Source organism: Balaenoptera acutorostrata, chromosome 20 (genome assembly GCF_949987535.1).
Source record: "Balaenoptera acutorostrata chromosome 20, mBalAcu1.1, whole genome shotgun sequence".
NCBI classification, from domain to species: domain Eukaryota; kingdom Metazoa; phylum Chordata; class Mammalia; order Artiodactyla; family Balaenopteridae; genus Balaenoptera; species Balaenoptera acutorostrata.
In genome coordinates, this window is record NC_080083.1 from 5,410,016 (window position 1) to 5,430,435 (window position 20,420).

The 20,420-nt window shown below is 49.7% G+C and overlaps 1 long non-coding RNA gene across 1 annotated transcript in view; it reads right to left on the minus strand.

The window, feature by feature from the left end:
* Nucleotides 1-12,980, minus strand: part of LOC130705970 (uncharacterized) — a 136,684-nt gene extending 123,704 nt beyond the window's left edge. Inside the window, exon 1 of the long non-coding RNA XR_009006390.1 lies at nucleotides 12,852-12,980. This is a non-coding gene — a long non-coding RNA (uncharacterized LOC130705970). The remainder of the gene's footprint in view (nucleotides 1-12,851) is intronic.
* Between the last annotated feature and the right edge of the window lie 7,440 nt (nucleotides 12,981-20,420).

Here is a 20,420-nt window from a genome sequence, read left to right on the forward strand (position 1 = left end):
GATCTATTTGGACAATTAGAATCTATTTAGAGAAAGAAACAAAATCTCAAGGCCTGTTTACAACTGGCAGTAACTAAACATCAGGCCGGAGGGGTCGGGCCTGTGAGCCTACCTTCCGATCCAGCCAATTGTTACTTTTCAACAAGCCATCTCATTTTAAACCAACTTCCAAAGAGGAGGCTGGCCTCCACTTTGAGGCTGCTCCGCCTCTTATCTGCTGAACTCGGGGATGTGCTGGCAACCCCCTTTCGTGGCCCTAACACAGGCAGCAGCAGACAGGAAGGAGGGTCCCAGAGTTCAAGCTCCAGGCTGCAAAATACCAGAAGCAGAGTGAAGATGGGGGCCCAGAAGCCCACCCCTACCATGTGCTCCCAGCAAAGGCCCAGCCAACATGGCCCCATGCTGCTCTGTCGGCCTTGGAGGGCAACATGGCCCATCTCCGCGTTGAAGTCGGGCACCACCGGCAGCCCAGGTTCTCTGGCACCCCCTCGTCACACCTCCGCTCTGGACATCGCCTGGTCCAGCTCCACCTCCCCCACTCCCCCTCCATCCAACACTAGCAAACTCCCTCTCTACTGAACCCTCCTCTGAACGGTCCCATTGCCCTCCTGCTGTAACTAAAACCTCGCTTCCCCCGAGGACACAGCTCTCCCTCCAGGCCTCCCAGGTGTTAACCACTCCTTCGCACACCTCAGGCCACAGGACCCGCAGGTGGGCTCTGTCCTTCCTGCTCCTCACAGCTGTTCTCAAACCGTTGTCCCTCCCTCCTCCCTGGCACCCTCAACGGCAAAGCTCATGCCTTCAGATTTCACCACTGGGTAGCCCTCTATGCTTTAGCCATCCACAGACTTCTACAAGACTCCCCTTCGTCCCTTGAAGATTTAGTTCTTAATTCTCCCCATTATGCTCCCGCATCTTCCTTCATTATGATGATACCCAAGTGGGTGACCCTCTCGTATCCTTACCCTGCTGGCCTCCAATCGTGCTGCCCCCTGTCCTTTCTCAGCCACTCACTTTACTGGTTATGCCAGACCTGGTCTTACCTCTAACCACACCCACTACCCCCCAACCCCAGCTGTTCTACCTAATGAGTCGGTCATGACGGCCACCTACTTTCCCAGCTCATTCTTTGGAGCTGTCTGGACCCCAACAATCCTGCAACCCCACCAGGACCTCCCTCCACCCCTCGTTCTTCTCTCATCCTCACTTCTCCTCTCACGGAGCTTAGCGCCCAGGGCCCATCATGACCATCGCTTCCTTGCCTATTACCTTGAATCCTTTCCTTCTTCTCTCTTTATTGCCCTCTTCCCCTTCTGAGCCTTAACGTGTGCATCTGAACATGGCTGGCAGGAAACATTCAATCATGGGGACTGGTCACTTTAAATGAAAGGCGCCCCCGTCTCAAGTGGGTGCTTGGTGCACTTGGCCATCCCACCATGTTTCCCTAATCCCATCATTCTGAGCACCAAGGGAACGTGTCAACATCATCACCTCTGTCTTCAAATCATCAACATCCCCCTCTGCTAGTGCCCTTGCTTCTACTTTCTGACAACGTAGAAGAAACAACAACCAAAAACAAAAACAAACAAACCCCTCCATACATTCTTACTGCCCCATCTTCCAAGCTAATGGGTATGTCTGTACCCATTTCAAACCTCCTTCCCTGGCCTGCCTTCCTGTTTTTATGGATGAATCATGTGTCCTCCCTGATGCAGCTAATCCTTCCATTTGACCCTGGATCCCACAAGTTCTTGCCTGTTCAGAGCTATCACTTCAACAATCCTGCCATCTCTCCCTATCATTAATCTTTCCATCCCTCCTACATTGTCTCCATCAAGATATAAAATGCTGTATTGTCTTCCACTTTAAAAACAGAATCCCTCCTTTAACCCTACCTTCACCTTTAGGTACTGTACTTTTTCTGCTTTTCCTGAAAGGTAAATTCTTGAAGGGGTCGGAGACACCGAGTTTGGACAGGCACTCTCCCAGGCCCTCTTGAACCCACCACCATCTGGCTTTGATCCCATTTACTCCTCCAAGGTGCTCATATGAAGGTCACACCCTGTGGTCAGATCCCGGGGTCCCCCCAAACGGATCCCCCCACCCCATCGCCACTCTCTCCACGTCACGGAACCCGCTTTTCATGTCCTCCTACCCCACTGGCCATGCCCCTTCCTGTTCTGCCTCACCTCCCCAGCCTCTAAATGCTGGAGGACCCAAGACTCCGTCCTGGAAACTTTTCTCTTCTCCAGCTCTGTTGGTTCCCTAGCCCATTAAATCCCAAACCACGGCTTTCTATACCATCTGCAGCTGACACTAACCCTGAACTATAGCGCTCTCTCTCTCTCTCCACTTGGACGCCAAAAACCCTCTCCAACTTAACACATCTAAACTCTCGTGTCTATCTCGACAAAACCTATTCTCTCCACTTCAACAGATGGCAAGTCCATCCTTTCAGCTGCAGAAGCCAGAAGCCTAAACAGCATCCTTCAGTCCCCTCTCGCCCTCACAGCCACATCCACTCCACCCACAGCCCCACCGGCTCCTCCTTGAGGACTTGTCCCGAAACTTGTCCCAACTCTGACCACCTCTCACTCCTCCCTCATCACTCCAGCTCTGCTTCCAGCCACCATCAGCTCGCCCTGCTTCCACCTCGCCCTCATTACTGTGTTCACAACAGAGCTGTGGGAAGGATGCTTACAAAGTGTGCCTCTGTTATGACACACTGCTCCTCAAATCACCAATGGCTCTTCATTTTACTTACAGGGAAAACCCCATAACTCCTTGGGCCCCATCTTTCGCATCCATGGCTGGCTGGCTGTCTGTCTCTCTTTTCTTCCCTGGCTTCCATCACATGGGTCTCCTGTTGCTCCTGGAACACGAAGAACATTCTCCCCTCTAGCCTCTGCCCAGAAAGCAGGTGTCTGCACGGCTCACTCCCTCAATCCTTCAAGCCCGTAGTCTTATGTCCCGTTCTCAGGCCTCACCTGACCATCCACATAAAACAGCGACTCACCAACTACCTAACCCTTGTTATGGGTTGAATGCTGTCTCCCAGAAAGATGTTAAAGTCCTCATGCCCTGGGAATGTGACCTGATTTGGAAATAAGGCCTTTCCAGATGATCCAGTTAAGATGAGGTCATTGGGGTGGGCCCTCATCCAACACAACAATCCTTATAAAGAGGGAAAATCTGGACTCAGAGACAGAGACACAGGGAGAACGCCACGTGGAGATCGGGGTTATGTTGCCACAAGCCAAGGAACTCACAGGTCCCTCCCCAGCACCGTCAGGGGGAGCATGGCTCTGTCAACCCCTTGACCTTGGAATCTGGCCTCCAGGGCTGTGAGATTATACATTTCTGTTATTTAAGCCACTCGGTTGGTGGTACTTTATTATGGCAGTCTCAAAGGAAACTAATCCAGTTCCCCTCCCCAGATTTATTTTTCTCTAGACCACACACCTATCTGATATTTTTTTATTTGTTTATTGACTGCTTTCATCAAGAATGATTTCTTTAGAGAAGGGGCTATAGTCTTTGATATATACATATAGTATATATACATTCACCACTATGTCCCCAGAGCCTGGAAAAGTGCCTACTACCTAGGATGTGCTCAGTGCTATGTGCTGAATGAATGAAGAAGGGAATGAGTAAGTTCCTTCAACAAAATGTGACAGCCTACTTTGTATGAGGAAGCTGAGCCAAGACTGTGACTTTGTTGTGAAACGAGAAATGGGTTTAGTGACAGGAACTTTCTCATAATTTATCGTCCACGCCCGCCTTGATATTTCTCTCAACTCCTTATAATTAACCTGATGATTCTTCCCCAAGCCTCCATTGTTCTAGGCTTCTACACTAGACCAACCATTTCCTTGTTATGTAAAAGAACATGGCCCAAGAGTGCTCTTATTTTTATTTTAATTATGTCCCAGGTCATCCTGTGAGCAAACTAATCTCAATCAATGGCCTTCTCCTTTCTGTCGACTCTTTACCTGACCATGCCCTGAACTGCCCCCCTGCCCACCCATTAAAGTCTTTTGCTCACTCCTGCCCTCCTTTTCATAAAAGTTTAGTTTTGCCTGCAAATTCTCCAGCCACATCTTCGCCGGAGCACCAGCCCCTTAGTTTCTTAAATTCCCTTGAGATTACAGGATTAAGATTCAAAGATGGGAATCTGGGGAAAAGAAAATGGTTTGATATAAACCTGATGGAGAAAAGGAGAAATGCGCAAGACTTTTTCCATACCTGTTTCTTCTCAATTGTACTGCAAGTTTGCAACTCGGTTCCTACCCTCTGAAAATTCTGGGGAAAATCAAATCTTAAAACTAAAAGGACGGGCTTCCCTGGTGGCGCAGTGGTTGAGAATCTGCCTGCCAATGCAGGGGACACGGGTTCAAGCCCTGGTCTGGGAAGAACCCACATGCCGCAGAGCAGCTGGGCCCGTGAGCCACAATTACTGAGCCTGCGCATCTGGAGCCTGTGCTCCGCAACAAGAGAGGCCACGATAGTGAGAGGCCCGCGCATCGCGATGAAGAGTGGCCCCCGCTTGCCACAACTAGAGAAAGCCCTTGCACAGAAACAAAGACCCAACACAGCCATAAATAAACAAACAAACAAACAAATAAAAACTAAAAGGACTCAGAGAGTCTCAGATTTTCAAGTCAAGATGACGAGGGTCAACTGCCACAACCCAGTTGTAACAGCAGTTAGCTTGTGGAGTCAAATATTATTTTTTTCTTTTCCTAGCTGAGAAAAGAAAGTGTCTTTAACAAGGAAATATACCAGTACAGACTCTGAGAAAGGCATTCCGTGGAATCCAACTAAAAAATGCTCCCTCCTCCAAGCAGCTCTCCCAGATTGCATCTGAGATTAAAGACTTCTCCCTCCAAGGTATACCAAGGTCACTGAATTTGAGTATCTTGGACTCAATCCCACCTGCTTTGATCATCATTTTCCTCTATGTGCCATATTGCACTTCCTAAATAGTGGAAGCTGTGAAGCATGAACTCATTGCACTTTTTTTTTTTTTAAAGATTTATTGATTGATTGATTGATTGATTGCTCTGTTGGGTCTTCGTTTCTGTGCTAGGGCTTTCTTTAGTTGCGGCAAGCGGGGGCCACTCTTCATCGCGATGCGCGGGCCTCTCACTATCGTGGCCTCTCTTGCTGCGGAGCACAGGCTCCAGACCCGCAGGCTCAGTAGTTGTGGCTCACGGGCCTAGCTGCTCCGCGGCATATGGGATCTTCCCAGACCAGGGCTCGAACCCGCGTCCCCTGCATTAGCAGGCAGATTCTCAACCACTGCGCCACCAGGGAAGCCCCATTGCACTTTTAAATAGCCTTCACGATGCCTTTTGCAGTATGCAACAGCCTCCCAATAAAGATTTGATAAGTGAACACAAGAAGAGAAAAGATAAGACTGGAGGAAACAGATCCCTTGACCATCTCAGAAAAACCAAATTATATCCTGAGTTTGGGATTCCCTGAGAGGGGGACAGTCTCACGACTGCTCTACCACCTGCAAGTTTCTCGGAACCCATCGCGTGTCTGCTTTGCACGGTTCATCACAGAGCTTCAATTCCACCACCACAAATCCCAGCGGACTCTCCAGATGCAGCTCTCGTACTAGAACTTTGTCCCAAATGCCGACGTCACTTCAAGTGCTGCTACAAGCAGCCTTCAGTCCCAAAGGGACACGGCTGAGTCTCACTCCCCTGAAGCAGGAACAACTGTGGCCCAGGACTGAGGACATTTGGGGCGTCTGCACTTACCACAAGGGAGTGGAGGGTCTCAGGGAGGGGAGAACCAGTTCCTGGCCCTGGAAAGAAGATTTCCCTCCCTCTTCATGCCTTAAATTCCAGTCCCATCTGCCTGGCTACATGATGCTTCCTTTAGGAGAAAACATATCTATCTAACAAGGCGGCATTAGTTACAATAGCCACCAAGGGGAAGCAATTCAAATGCAGCAATCAACAGATGGAGACACAAAGTGTCATGTATCCATACCATGGAATACTTTCCAGCGTTAAAAAGGAAGTTTTGACAGGCGCTAAACACTAATGAACCATGAAGACATTCTGCTGAGTGAAATAAGCCAGCTGCTGAAAGGTAAATACCGTATGATGCCACTTACACGAGGTATAATTGGTCAAATTCATAGAGACAGAAAGCAGAATGGTGGTAGCCAGGGGCGGGGGTCGGGTGGGGAGAGGGAATGGGGAATTGTTTAGCGGGGACAGCAAACTGTTTAGCGGTTTTGCAAAATGAATAGAGTTCAGAAGATGAATGTTAGTCATGGTTACACAACAATATGAATGCACTCAATGCCACTGACTTGCACACTTAAAAATAGTTAAGATGGTATGTTTTATGTTACATGCATTTTGCCACAAGTTTTTTCCATTAAAAAAAAGAATTACATTCAGAAAAAACATTTCAGATCAGCAAGAGCAGAAAAGACACCACAGGTGAGCTTACAGTTGGGTCTCTCGACCTCCAGGGTCAGGGGAGGTCCAGCAGGTGGAAGGGTGAAGGAGAAGCACGTTCCAGGAAGGAAGAAAACAGCAAGAGAACGCAGCTTGCCTGGGGACCCAGGGAAGCCAGAGTAGCCAGTGGGGATGGTCTGCATGGAGGGCAGACAGGAGGAAAGAACGGGGAAAAAATGCACCCAGGCGAGAGTGTAGAGACCGTTCATGGCAGAAGCCTGTCCCTTCCTCACTCCAGGAGATCCGCACCCAAATGCCCAAGGCATCCACGGCTCCCTCACCGCTTGAACGAGTCAGGCCCCACTTTGGCCTAAGAGAGAGTCTGAGTCCAGCTCAGATGGGAAACACAGCTGCCTCTGCTAAGCCACAGCAAAGCCCACGCTTGGCTCCCAAATTTCCCTCTTGCCAGGCCAAGAGGGCCTGCCGTGCTGTCCAGATTTGTCCAAACTATCCTGATGACCCCTTCCAAGAACTCTGAGGCCTGGCCCCGGCTCCAGGTAGAGGTGACCCTACTCAGACACCCAGAAGGAAAGCTCTGATGGAAGAGCTTCCAGCAGAGAGCGTGGCGGCTCCTCACGCACCAGCCAGTGGGAGAAGGGCAGCCCGTCCCCTGGAGAGAGCAGACAGGGGTCCTCGCAGGGTGAAGGCCAGGGTTGTGGTGCATGCCCACAGGAGGCCAGGCCCTACACCGCCTGCGATCCAACCTTTCCGAAGCTCGGAAGGAATCCAGCATTCTCCTTAGCCCATTAGCCCACTTAGTGAGACTGCATAGTATTTCATAACATCTCTCCCCTCTCAAGTCTATGACCTCCTTGAGGACAGGGGCTGTTTCTTTCTCTTGGTAGTGCCTAGAAAGATGCTTAATAAATTCAATGAATGTAGGAAGGAAGGAATGAGCTCGGATCTTGAAGGTAAGCTCTTGCTGATGCTATATCCTCGGTGATAAAGATCTAGCTTTACACAACAAACTAACTTTGAGTGGAAATAGACGTGGACTTTCCAACAGCTGATGCCCATTAGGTGAGGGGCACCTCAGAATCTCATATGATCTGGTCCAGATGCAGCAATAGGGAAGAACTGAGCTCTAAAAGTCCTGCAACTCAACTCAGAAGGCACCCTGCCCCACATATGGTGTTTGGGCTCTTTAGGAGTTTCAGCCACTGTTTCCAGAAGAGCCTCACTGTTGACATGTCAAATCTCAAAAGATATTGCTACTGTATCTTAGTTTGATTGGCTTTTCATCATCATTTTTTACCTTCCTCTTGCTTCCTCTTGAGCACAGTAGCAAAAATGTGAGTAGCTTTTACCCAACAATGATGATGATAGCTAACATTTATTCAACACTTACTATATGCCAAGTGTTTTATATAGATCGTCTCATTTATTCCTCACAATAATATTAAGAGGTAGTAGCTATCGTTATCCCTACTTTAAAGATGAGAAAACAGGTACAGGAAAATTAATTTGCCCACAATCATACAGCTAGTAAGGAATGGATTTCTCTCTAGTTCAGTATGGTTCAAATATGTTGTAAACTAGACTTCCTAAGCCAGATGGACAGTTTCCCTTGAGCTACAATATCCTTTCTGACAATATCATGTCCATCCCCTTATATAAAACCACGTAATTAACTGCATATAAAACTGCATAATTAAAGCTGGGCAGAGAGTACCGATTAAGGAGCGGCTGTGGAGTCAGGGAGCCTTGGGCTCAAGGCCTGGCTTTGTCATTTGTAGCCTATTAGCCTCTCTGGGATTCCATTTGCTTCATCCACAAAATGAAGATTTCGATACAAAACTCACTACAATGATCGAATGAGACAATAAATGGAACGTGCTTGGCACGTAATACACAGTGATTACATGGTAACCATTAACTTTATTCTTAGCAGTGCCTGCGCATGGAAAGAATGTCACTGTAGACTCTGCCCGGAGAATCTCAAATAGGCAAGTGTCTAGGACCCAGGCAGGTAGTTCAAATCAAGATACTGATCAAAGAAACACCTCAGTGCTCTGGAGAGGTGGACAGCATTATTTACTGTGCTTCTGGTGGTATCATGTATATAACACCCCAAACCGGAGCTAATCGAATTCTCTCTATTCCATCAGAAGGCAATCACATAGACAGGCCTGCGGCGCTGCCCAACTCCAGAGGGCACCATTCTCAGAACAGAGCAGGCTCTCCAGTGGTCTATGTGAACAGCATCTACTGAACTTGCGCAATGTGGTGGGCTGGCCTACAAATCCTTGCTCACCTCCTTTTGTGGCCCATTTGTCCTCCAAAGGCTGACTGCCTTGGGGACATCAGGTGGATTAGAAACTAGGATTTGAGTCCTAGCTCTACAACCGACTAGCTGTCTGGACTTTACCAAATTATTTAACTTCTGAGCCTTGAATTATTCATCTTTACAACAGAGATTGTCACCACTGTCATACGGGTGTTGGAAGGATTAAGTGAAGTGACGATGCAATATGACCCGTAAGAGTCTGGGCATGACACCAGTGGTTCCATAAGAGTTGCACTTTATGTTGTTTGTTATTCCATTTTCCAATGCAAGATGCGTTAGCCAGAAGGATTCAAACTCCAAAAAACGTGGAACTCAAAGCTGGTCTCATAGTCAGTACAGCACGGTCTTAAGCAAATGTTATCTTTACCAGATCCCATCTTTCCCCACACAAAGGTTAATAAGAAATAAATCTTAAATAAAATATAAAATATGGTGTATGTAATATATGTATTTAAGTAATATATAAAATTATAAGTAAATCTTAATCATAAAGCCATCCAGAGTGTTTCTTGCCATCAAGTTCATCAAGTACCGTGTAGTCGTGTCCCCTCCCTATCAAGCAAAGAAGCCAGGTCCTCGGTAACCTTGCACAACTGAAATCACCACCACTCCCAGTGTCCCCACTGCTTTCAGACTCCCAGTAACTCTGGCTCAGAAACGAGCTTTGCCATGAAAGGTGCTGTGAAGCAGCTCTGCGCCCCCCTGCAGTAGCACGTGTCTGCCGTGAAAGTGAACCCCCAGATTTACGTGCTCTGCCCAGGGACCCAGCTCACCCTCCATGTCTGCTTCATTCCCCAGGTCCCTGGGTCCTGCTGACTCCTAAGGATCTCCAACAATCCCTTCAAATGCAAAACGTAGCTTCATCTTTGCCGGTTACAATCTTAGTGACGTGACTAGGGAGACCATACAAGGACGAACACATGTGACCAGCTTCCAAAATCACCCTCTTTTCTCCTACCTCCTTGCCAACTGCCCCTCCAGATGACACCCCCAGTTGATGTGTCCTAGGTTTGTGGGTTTAGATCTTCCCAGAGACAGAAGCAGCCCTGGTTCCTTTCAGAACTGTATTGGAATTACTTTCTGGGCAAATAGAAAATTTTACAGAGAGCTCTTCTTTACGTATTTTATATATCACAGTGAGGGGTTAAGTCTGTCTAGTCATATGTGAACACCTTATCTTAAACATTTAAAGCATTCTTAATAAAACTTTTAATTTTTACAATGGAAAAAAACGCTGCTAGTCATTAGTTTTCTGGCTTTTTGTCACAAGATCTTTACATCTGTTCTCCAGCCGTAAGTAAAGGAAAATTAAGATATTCATCCGGGGAAGAGTGACAGTCCCAAAGAGGGTGACTTGAGAAAGCATTTAAGTATATGGTGCTGTACTAGAATCTCTGCCACTAAAATAGACTCCAGATATGGGCTGTTACTGTCACTTCATAACTTCTGGTTTGTAATTTTAGCACTTATCAGAGTCCGGTATTCTCTCTGACAAGGTCTTGTAACTGGGGTACACTGCCACCAAGTGGTGGTAAATACCATGCTCACGTTAATTTTAACCCAATCTGTGCCTGAGATTCATGGGCCGTCTATTCAACAAATAAATAAACCTAGGACTGTCTACTTTTGAATAGGAAAAATATGAGTCTTTATCAAAATAGAATAACATTATAAACATTGTTTAAGATAATATCAAGCAATTTCATAAAGAGAAATGTGTGATAACCACTATCAATTAATGCCAGCAGCCAGATAGTAGTCTGATCTCAAACATGCCTCAGGTAGAAATTCTCAAAATTGATTTCTGAAAGATACTAAGCCCTGAACACACAACAGCACATTTTAAATGACTTCTTTACATGGATTTTGAAACTGTGACCATGACTGAAAAATGGCAACAGACACAAAGCTGACAGTTTAAAAAAGTGAAGAAAACCATAGTTCTTGCTGGCCTTATCCGTAACTGCATTTGCTTCCCGGCAGACACCCACCCCAGACAACCAGGCGTGTTCTCCAGATGGAGGCGGGGCGCCCTCCACGGTGAGGATGGGGCCCCTGGGGCAAAGACACCAGACAGACGTAATCTGGTGGCCCCCTCCTTCTGCCCACGATGCCCACGTGCAGCAGAGGCTGCCATCAGAGACTCTGGCAAAAGCCAGAAAAGTCCATTTTTTTTTTCCAGGGAGAACTTAAGGGAGGTTGTTTTAGGTAACAAGAAAGTCTCAAAACCAAAGGCTCTCCTCCCATCTCCTCTAGGGTAACCTCACAGGGCGCCAGCCCAGCTGGAACCCAGCAGGAGCGCCCCGGGCTGGGAACCACCACCACACAGAGCATCCGTCCTGCAAGGACCGCACTGAGCCCCTCGCTCAGGAAGGTGAGGGCCGTAACCAGGTCCTGTGACGCCAGCTCAAGGTCTCCCGGCACAGGCGCAAGTACCAGGAGCTGCGGGTCCCTGGAAGGGCTTCGGGGAGGTGGGGCCTCCCAGAGAGAGAGGACTGTCGGGGGTCAGACAGTGCTGAACTCACACCTGCTGAGCCCTGTGAGCAGGGCACGTCCCTGAGCACCACCTGGCCCCATGCTCCTCATCTGGGAGGCTGGGGACACGGATGCCACAGCTCAGTGGAGCTGCCAGGACCAGACAGGAAGATGCCTGGGCGGCACCCGTGAGCCCCCACTAGGGACTCGTGACACTTAACTGGCATCATCGTGCAGAGGGACTGGAGTCTGGGGGCCTCACCTGCACAGCTTCGCTGCCCTCTGAGTGACAGACGATGCAGAAACCACCAGGCTGGGGGTGAACCTCTGCCACGTGACTGACTTCTCCATCAACTGTACCGACCTGTGGGGCTGGGTGTTGGGTGGGGAGGACACACCAGTGGAGGACGTCACTTAGAGTAACACCCCGGACGCCGCTGCCCTTACCTGCTTCCATGCGTCAGGGTCCCTGCAGGGGGCGTGCCTGCAGGGCACAGCAGCCTCGCTGAGTACTTCTGGGAGTCCCCAAAGGGGGTCCCCCACGGGGTACGTCCAAGTCCACTCAGCTAACACCTGCCGGGGCCACCTTCCCCCTCCCCTCCCAGCGAGGGGACACTGCACGCGAGGTCCTCACCTCCACCCCTGGGTCACACCCAGGCGAGCTGCCTCCCTAGGGGACAGACAACACCGGACAACCAAGTGGCCACTGCTTCCCCCAGGGCGCACGCAAGGCAGGAGCTGCCCTGAACTGCCTGCAGAAGAAAGAAGAAGCCGTGATGGCGGATCAAAGTTGCCCATAAACCCTCTGCCCCGCCTCCTAACCAGGGCGGGGTCGACTTCCTCTGCCCGTGCGTCCAGCTGGCCCGTGACTGCTTTGGCCAGTAAAGTGCGTGAAAGCAATGCCCCTGCAGGACCAGCAGCTTCTGCCTTGGGCTTCTGGCGCCCTGAGCCACCTGCTGGCGAGAACACGCCGAGGAGCACAGGCTCGGCTGACCCAGAGCACCCAGCCTCCCCGCCAACGTGCCAGGGATGCGAAGAGGCCATCTTGGACCAGGGGAGCATCACATCAACACCTGAGGGGCCCAATAAACGCAGGCCGCCAGGACCACAAGAGTAACCCAGCCGAGCCCTGCCCAACTTCCTGCCTCACAAAACCATGAGAATTAATACAACAGTTGCGTTAAGACCCCAACTTGAGGAACAGACTGTCAGGTGGCATCAGATCACCAAAACTACCTCTTCCCACCGCTTTCCTTGTTTCGTTTCACACCAACAGCGAAGCAACGTCGTTTATGTTCTGCCTTGGGACTACGGTCACTGAGGTTTATCTCGCAACCACAACCCCCATTAGACATCCACACCTGCCCCGCACCACACCCCGACCACGGGGAGATGGGGCCGGGAGATTAATGGGAGTGCGAGGCTCTGTCCTCAGAGCCCTCCAACGGCTGGGCATCTACTCAAGGCCACAGAGTGTGTGCCTGACCCTCTGCCCCCTCAGGACCAACTTCCTCACCCCCGGCTCTCAGCCTCTCCCACAAAGGCTCCCATCCCAGCAGAGGACACAGCTCAGGGTGAAGCTGGAAACTTGCTGCACATACTTTTCTGTCCGTCAGCAGAAGAAAAACGTCCTCAAGATGCCCAAGGCTTTCTCTGGATCCAGGAGGTCCCACTCCCCCCAGCTCCATGTCTCTCGCAAGAGACACGAGGCACGTCTCAGGCCGCTTTCCCCCCAGGATGGGCCTGGGTTTCAAGGACTTGAAAGGGTGCTGCTAGCACAGTGCAGGCCAAGGCTTTTCAATAGCTCCTGGCACGTCAGCTGTACACGCTGGAAGACTGTCAACACAGACCCTGGAGCCGCTCAGGGCCGTGCACGGGGCAGCAGCAGGTCAGATAAGATCTGTCTGGCACGTATCCTGCGGGCAGAGGAGCATGGAGTCCTCTTGATTTAGTTCCTGTCCATTTCAAGAGACACAGGGGGGCTGGGTAAACAAGGTCTTTTACAGTAGAGTCAGGGAGGCAGGTATCCACAATTATGTAACAGATTCACCCCATTTGGGGATGCAGGGCCTAAACATGTATTAGATTAGAACATGCTGGCATCTCCACAGGACTTTTAAAGTTTTTATGCTTTACTATCAAGTTGGCGTATATCTTCATAAGAAGGCCCTCAATATACAGTGACCAAGACACAGCACCTACAGGGCAATGGAGACTCACAAACAGAAGGGATGACACAGTTTGTCCTAATGCCATATAATAATATGGGGGTTTGTCATTTTTACAGCCCTTTCAGTGACTTGTTGCCACAATGTAGAAGGGGGCTTATTGTCACCCTCTGCACTACAGCTGAGAAAATAGGAGTCCACAGAAATTGTGACCAAAATAATCAGTGGCAGAGATGGAATTCAAAGATGACTTTTCTGAAGCCACATCTGTGTTCTTCATGCTCACCTGTCTACCTGTGGTGAACAGGTTTCGTTTTGGCCTTGTTGTTAAGGCAGAAGTCACACCCTCTTCTTTGAGAAGCCGGAGTCCTGGGAACCACCCCTCTCCTCCACGGTGAGGCTTGAGATGTCGAAGTCCCCCCAACCCCTGACCTCCCGCCTGTATTCCCCTCCTTGGAATCTGACTCCCGGATGGAGAAGACGCTGGTGCAGGTCTGTGCCCGTTCAGAAGCCTGGAGGTAGCTCCTCCTTCCACATGAGCTCCTCCCTATCTATCCAACAGATTCCTTTTTGTCTAAAGCAGCCACTCGGGAACTGTTGCTTGCAACCAAGGAATCCGGACGCCGAACCCCAGTCAAAAATGGGAGCTCATTTCAGCATATGCTACTTCAATGTCTAATTCTTTCATTTTTAATACGTTAGATAATATATTACGTTTTTTGCTGATGATGTAGCAGGATGTTAGAATATTTCCTGTTGTCTCAGAATTGACAGCCAGGACCCAAAACTGGGATCAAAGAGGTATGAAGTATATGTTCTAAAAAGAACCAAAAATAACCAGAAACCTCCCTCAGAGCTTATTGTGAAACAGTCACACTGCTGTATTAACTTTTATTTTCTGTATTCTGATACACTGACAGCTTGGGGCTTTGCTAACCTTGGGGGGACTTAATTCCTAGAGATAGTAAACCACTGGCCCCTGAGAAAACCATTCAAATGCAAACCAACCAATCAAGAGGCCACACTCCCAGCTGCTGCTTCTCTTACATCTCACACTCTGGACCACTGTCCACCCACCCTAATCACTCCAGGGCTGGGTACCAGACAACTGGGACAGCCTCTATGCCCCAGAGCCCACTGAAATTATCCAAACCACCAAATCCTAAGCTTGTTTAGCCAGCCTTGCCTGCTCCTTCCCACGGAAACCACAGGAAAGGCTCTTGCCCACAGCACCCCCTCCCCCTCCCGGCTGACCCTGGTGCTCCCCATGTGGCCCTGTCTGCGGCCCTCCTGTTTCTAGGGACCTGTGAGGATAATACACGTCGTACTCCATGACGGTCATTTCTGTGTCTGTGTGTCTCACCACACGCAATTAAAACAAATCCAGATGCAACACCTTTAAAACCCTGGCCGTGCTCCCCAGACACCCCCCAACACCTCACCCCTTTAGAAGAATGAGGGGAGAGAGCAGAGCTGTAGGTACAGGCCTCGTGATCAACAGTGGCGTTTCCCGTCTGCTCTCCAAAGTCAAGTGAGGGGAGAAAATCCTGATAATCTCTCACAGTCACGATGGGCGCTGCAGGAAGGGGAACGGGCCTTCCTTCTCCAGTTGGAGATCTCTGTCCTTGACAGACTTGTGTCCACGTGGACAGGAGAAAAGAGAACCGGGGCACACGCAGGAGGGGACGGGTCCGCTGCTGAGCCTGGCCAGGACGCAGCACGAGTTTCCCATGGGTTGAGCGGACGCTGGAATGCAGCTGGGCTCGAGCCATCTTTCCGGTACCCCACCAAGAGGGCTGCCTGCCAGGCGAGCAGGCTTTACTGATGGAGCTGACGGAGAACGGACGGCAGGCCAGAGCTAGGACGCCCGTGTCAGGGAATCGGGTAGTGGGGAAGCCCCACAGGGTGCTCCGAAGAACTCAAGCAGCACCCCAGAAAGCGCCAGCCTTTGGACCTCTGCCACGCCACTCAGAGCTCTTAACTGGCCGCTCAGAGTCAGAGAGGCAGCAGCCCGCAGAGAGGACTGCAAGTGTCCAGCTGAGGAAAACGAGGGGTCACGGGGGGCGGGGGCACTGGAGGGGCTTCATCACTGGGGCAGCGAAAAAGAGGAGCTTCTGCAAGCTTTCTATTTCTTGATCTGGTTCACTCGAAGGTCTTAGTGAAAATTCAATGAACACTTTATGATTCGTCCACGTTCCTATATATACGTTATATTCCAATTTTAAACATCTACCTTCACAGACAAACACAGGACGACCCACTTCCTCTCCCAGGTCCTGCTGAGACTCCAGGCACTTGGTCTTCCTGCTTCTCCCTTAGTATCCCTACCCACTCCCCCGCCCCATCCCCCCAGAGGCAAAACAGAGGCACTGCCTCCTCTAATCCTTTGGGTGTTTCTTTCTCCAGCTTTGGGGACATTTCTTCACATATGTGAGCTGCCCAGCCGTCGCCCAAGACCCAAGGGGGACCCTCTGGAAAATTCTCTCTGTGCAGCTCTGACCTCTCATGCACATGCCCTGTGATACCCAGCCTGGGTGTCCCCGCCCTCCCCCCTCTGACCCCTCAACTCCAAAGGCCAGGACTCTGCCCGGGTTCCCATCCCTGGGCTGCACCTGCAAACTCCCTCGAGGCACTGACTGGGGGCAGTCATGGGGTTCACCTCCTCTTTCCCCTTCTGTGGTCTCTGTCCACAGCTGCCTGACCTCCAACGTCCAAACACCACGTTTCATGTATTTCGCCTTGATTTTTAGTTGTTTCCGATGGAAGGGTAAACCTGGCACTCATGACGCCATTATGGTCCAAGCAGAAGTCCCAGGATTCATGATTCACTAACCCACATCCACTTCAACAGCATTTTTAAGTGAACTGTCAAATTATTTATGAAGCTTCAAATATGGTTTTCATAGCATCAATAACCCTTCTTGTTCAAAGTTCATTATTTTGCATGCTAAGTACCAGTGATATAATCAACCATGAGTGAGCATAACTGACTCTTGGGGCCCACAGGCCGGTACGAACCAAAGTGTGCAGGTGGTACCCAGGCTCACCAGCATTCTGCTGGCATCGTCACTGTGACCGCCAGAGAGAACAGGGCATATCTGTCCATCCCGGGAGTCTCCTATAGTGAAATCATTTTTGTGTTTGTGTTCTGTCTGAATCACCTACAGAACATCCAGGGGGGAGACGTCCAGTTTTATATCCAAGTTCAAGAGAGACACTTGAGCTGGAGACACTGACTTGGGGGTTCTTAAGCATAGATGAGACAGCGGATGCTGAGTATGGGGGCAACAGAGACTACAGTGAAGGTGGAGAGTGAGGGAAACAGAGGACCAAGATAGAGACAGAAAGTGATGGAAGCAGAAGAATCACTGCTAATGCCCCCAAAGTCTAAGTTAGAGCCACTAAGAGGGTGGGCAAGCCATGCGGCAGTCAGCGAAAGGTCAATATTAATCAGCTTCTCTGATACAATGAGCAGGAGGTACAAACACACAGAAGCCACAACTTACAGTGACCACGAAGGGTACATTAATCAAAACAGGGGCCAACCTGCCAAGCTGGCTCCCAACATCAGGACCAAAGGCTTGAACACCCACCCACTCCATGATTGATAAAGACCATCTTCACTCTTCACTTTCAACAAGTTCCTACCGTAAGAATGAACAAAGAACAATCACTAAATCTAACAAAAATATCAAGCAATTCAAAAGAAGGGAACTGGTAAGTTAAAATCATGTACTATTCCAGGAAAGAAGAAAAACCTTCAGGAAAATCTCTAGTTGGTCATCAGCAAGATTCAAGAGCCCACTGCATGAATAAAACCAGAGAGGGACTTCCCTGGTGGTGCAATGGTTAAGACTCCACCTGCCAATGCAGGGGACACGGGTTCGAGCCCTGGTTCCAGGAAGATCCCACATGTCGCAGAGCAATGAAGCCCATGTGCCACAACTACTGAGCCTGTGCTCTAAAGCCCACGAGCCACAACTACTGAGCCCGTGTGCCACGACTACTGAAACCCGCGTGCCTAGAGCCTGTGCTCCACAATAAGAGAAGCCACCGCAATGAGAAGCCCACGCATTGCAATGATGAGTAGACCCCACTCACCGCAACTAGAGAAAGCCCACGAGCAGCAACGAAGACCCAACACAGCCAAAAAAATTTTTTTTTTTTAAAGCAATCCCTACTATATTTATTTATTTATTTATTTATTTTTGGTTGTGCTGGGTCTTCGGTTCGTGCGAGGGCTTTCTCTAGTTGCGGCAAGTGGGGGCCACTCTTCATCGCGGTGCGGGGACCGCTCCTCATCGCGGTGCGCGGGCCTTTCACTATCGCGGCCCCTCCCGTTGCGGGACACAGGCTCCAGACGCGCAGGCTCAGCAGCTGTGGCTCACGGGCCCAGCTGCTCCGTGGCATGTGGGATCTTCCCAGACCAGGGCTCGAACCCGTGTCTCCTGCATTAGCAGGCAGATTCTCAACCACTGCGCCACCAGGGAAGCCCTAAATTTTTTAATTTTTTAAAAAGATGAGGAACAAAGAAAAAAGAAATCTGAAATCAGGAAAAAATACTTAGAGATAAAAAAATATCAACATCAATTATCAAAATACAGTGGAGGTAGTGAGCAACGTGTTACATGCTGAAGAAAACTAATCAGGGAATTAAAACCAACTCAAGAAATTGTCCTAGGATTTGAAATAAGGGACAAAGAGAAGATCCAGTTAATGAACTAAGAAAAAAGAAGTATAACTATTGGAAAGAGTAAAAATTACCATGATTAGAAGTATACATAATTGTCTTTCTAAAAATTTAAAAGCAACAACTAAAAAATGATTCAACTATGGGACTCCCCTGGTGGCTCAGTAGTTAAGAATCCACCTGCCAATGCAGGGGACACGGGTTCGAGCCCTGGTCCGGGAAGATCCCACATGCCGCGAAGCAGCTAAGCCCGTGCGCCACAACTACTGAGCCTGCGCTCTAGAGCCCGTGAGCCACAACTACTGAGCCCGCGCTCCACAAGAGAAGCCACCACAATGAGAAGCCTGAGCACTGCAACAAAGAGTAGCCCCTGCTCACTGAACTGGAGAAAGCCGCACACAGCAATGAAGACCCAACGCAGTTAAAAATAAAATAATAAATTAATTTAAAAAATGATTCAACTAATAAGATGATTCAGTAAGTTTGCTGTTTACCAAGTAGTTTAAAAAATTAAAGACTGGGCACAAAGCTGGGTACACCAAGGGAGCCGGCAGCAAGCCAGTGAGCTAGGCGAGGCCCATGCATCCGCACCTGCAGCACCCTCCGGGTGGCCAGAGCGGCCGCTGGCGTCAGCCCGGGCAGTGGCATCCACGCGGCGGCATCCCTAGGCGTCCCGGACGCCTTCCTCTGGACCTGGATGCTCACCGCCCCACCCCCTGCACCCCACTTCCACCCTTTTTCCCCAATCCTGACCGCCTCTGCCCCAGCCCCCGAGAGCCGGACTGAGCCGAGGCCCGTGCAGCAGCTGCTGCTTGCGTGGCTGCCTCGCCTCCCGTCCTGGCGTTCTGCCAGGAGCTCCCCAAGGAGCCAGTGCCTGTGGGTTGGGAGGGAGGAGCCGCTCAGCCAGTCCTCCTCCTCCTGCCGCTGCTGATGCTTGCTCTGTGTGCACCCTGACACCCCTGCCAGCTGGGCCTCAGGGACTCCAAAGGACAAGAGAACTCAGAAGTGACCCTAAGAGCTGAATTTCACATTTGTGACTACAGAGAGTGCCACCTGCTGGTCCTTGTTGTCTCGGGGCTTCTCAGCTCTTGGGCAATCTGATTAGGTCCTGTCCGTCTACTGCAGGAACTGCTGTACTAGCTGAGGCACATGGTGCCCTGGAAGCCTGAAGAGACCCTCAGAAAGGCACTGCTTTCTGCATGTGTTACTACAGTGACCCAAGTCCAGATCACCCCCAGACCAGACATCGTGCACTCCATGTGGCTGACAGGGTCTTGGTGCTCCAGCTGGGTGTCAGGCCTGAGTCTCTGAGGTGCGAAAGCTGAGTTCAGGACACTGGACCACCAGAGACCTCCAGGCCCCAGGTTAATATCAATCGGCAAAAGCTCTCCCAGAAATCTCCGTCTCAACACTAAGACCCAGCTCCACTTAATGGCCAGCAAGCTCCAGTGCTGGACACCCCATGCCAAACAACTAGCAAGACAGGAACACAAGCCCACCCATTAGTAGAGAGGCTGCTTAAAATCATAATAAGTTCACAGACACCACAAAACACCCCACCGGACATGGCCCTGCCCACCAGAAAGAAAAGATCCAGCCCCACCCACCAGAACACAGGCACCAGTCCCCTCCACAAGCCACTGAACCAACCTGACCCACTGGGGAAAGACACCAAAAACAACGGGATTTACGAACCTGCAGCCTGCTAAATGGAGACCCCAAACACAGTAAGTTAAACAAAATGAAAAGACAGAGAAATATGCAACAGATGAAAGAGCAAGATAAAAACCCACCAGACCAAACAAATGAAGAGGAAATAGGCAGTCTACCTGGAAAAGAATTCAGAGTAATGACAGTAAAGATGATCTAAAATCTTGGAAATAGAATAGAGAAAATACAAGAAACGTTTAACAAGGACCTAGAAGAACTAAAGAGCAAACAAACAATGATGAACAACACAATAAATGAAATTAAAAATTCCCTAGAAGGAATCAATAACAGAATAACTGAGGCAGAAGAACAGATAAATGACCTGGAAGACAGAACAGTGGAAATAACTACCGCAGAGCAAACTAAAGAAAAAAGAATGAAAAGAATTGAGGACAGTCTCAGAGACCTCTGGGGACAACATTAAATGCACCAACATTCAAATTATAGGGATCCCAGAAAAAGAAGAGAAAAAGAAAGTCTGAGAAAATATTTGAAGAGATTACAGTTGAAAACTTCCCTAACATGGGAAAGGAAAGAGTCAATCAAGTCCAGGAAGTGCAGAGAGTCCCATACAGGATAAATCCAAGGAGAAACATGCCAAG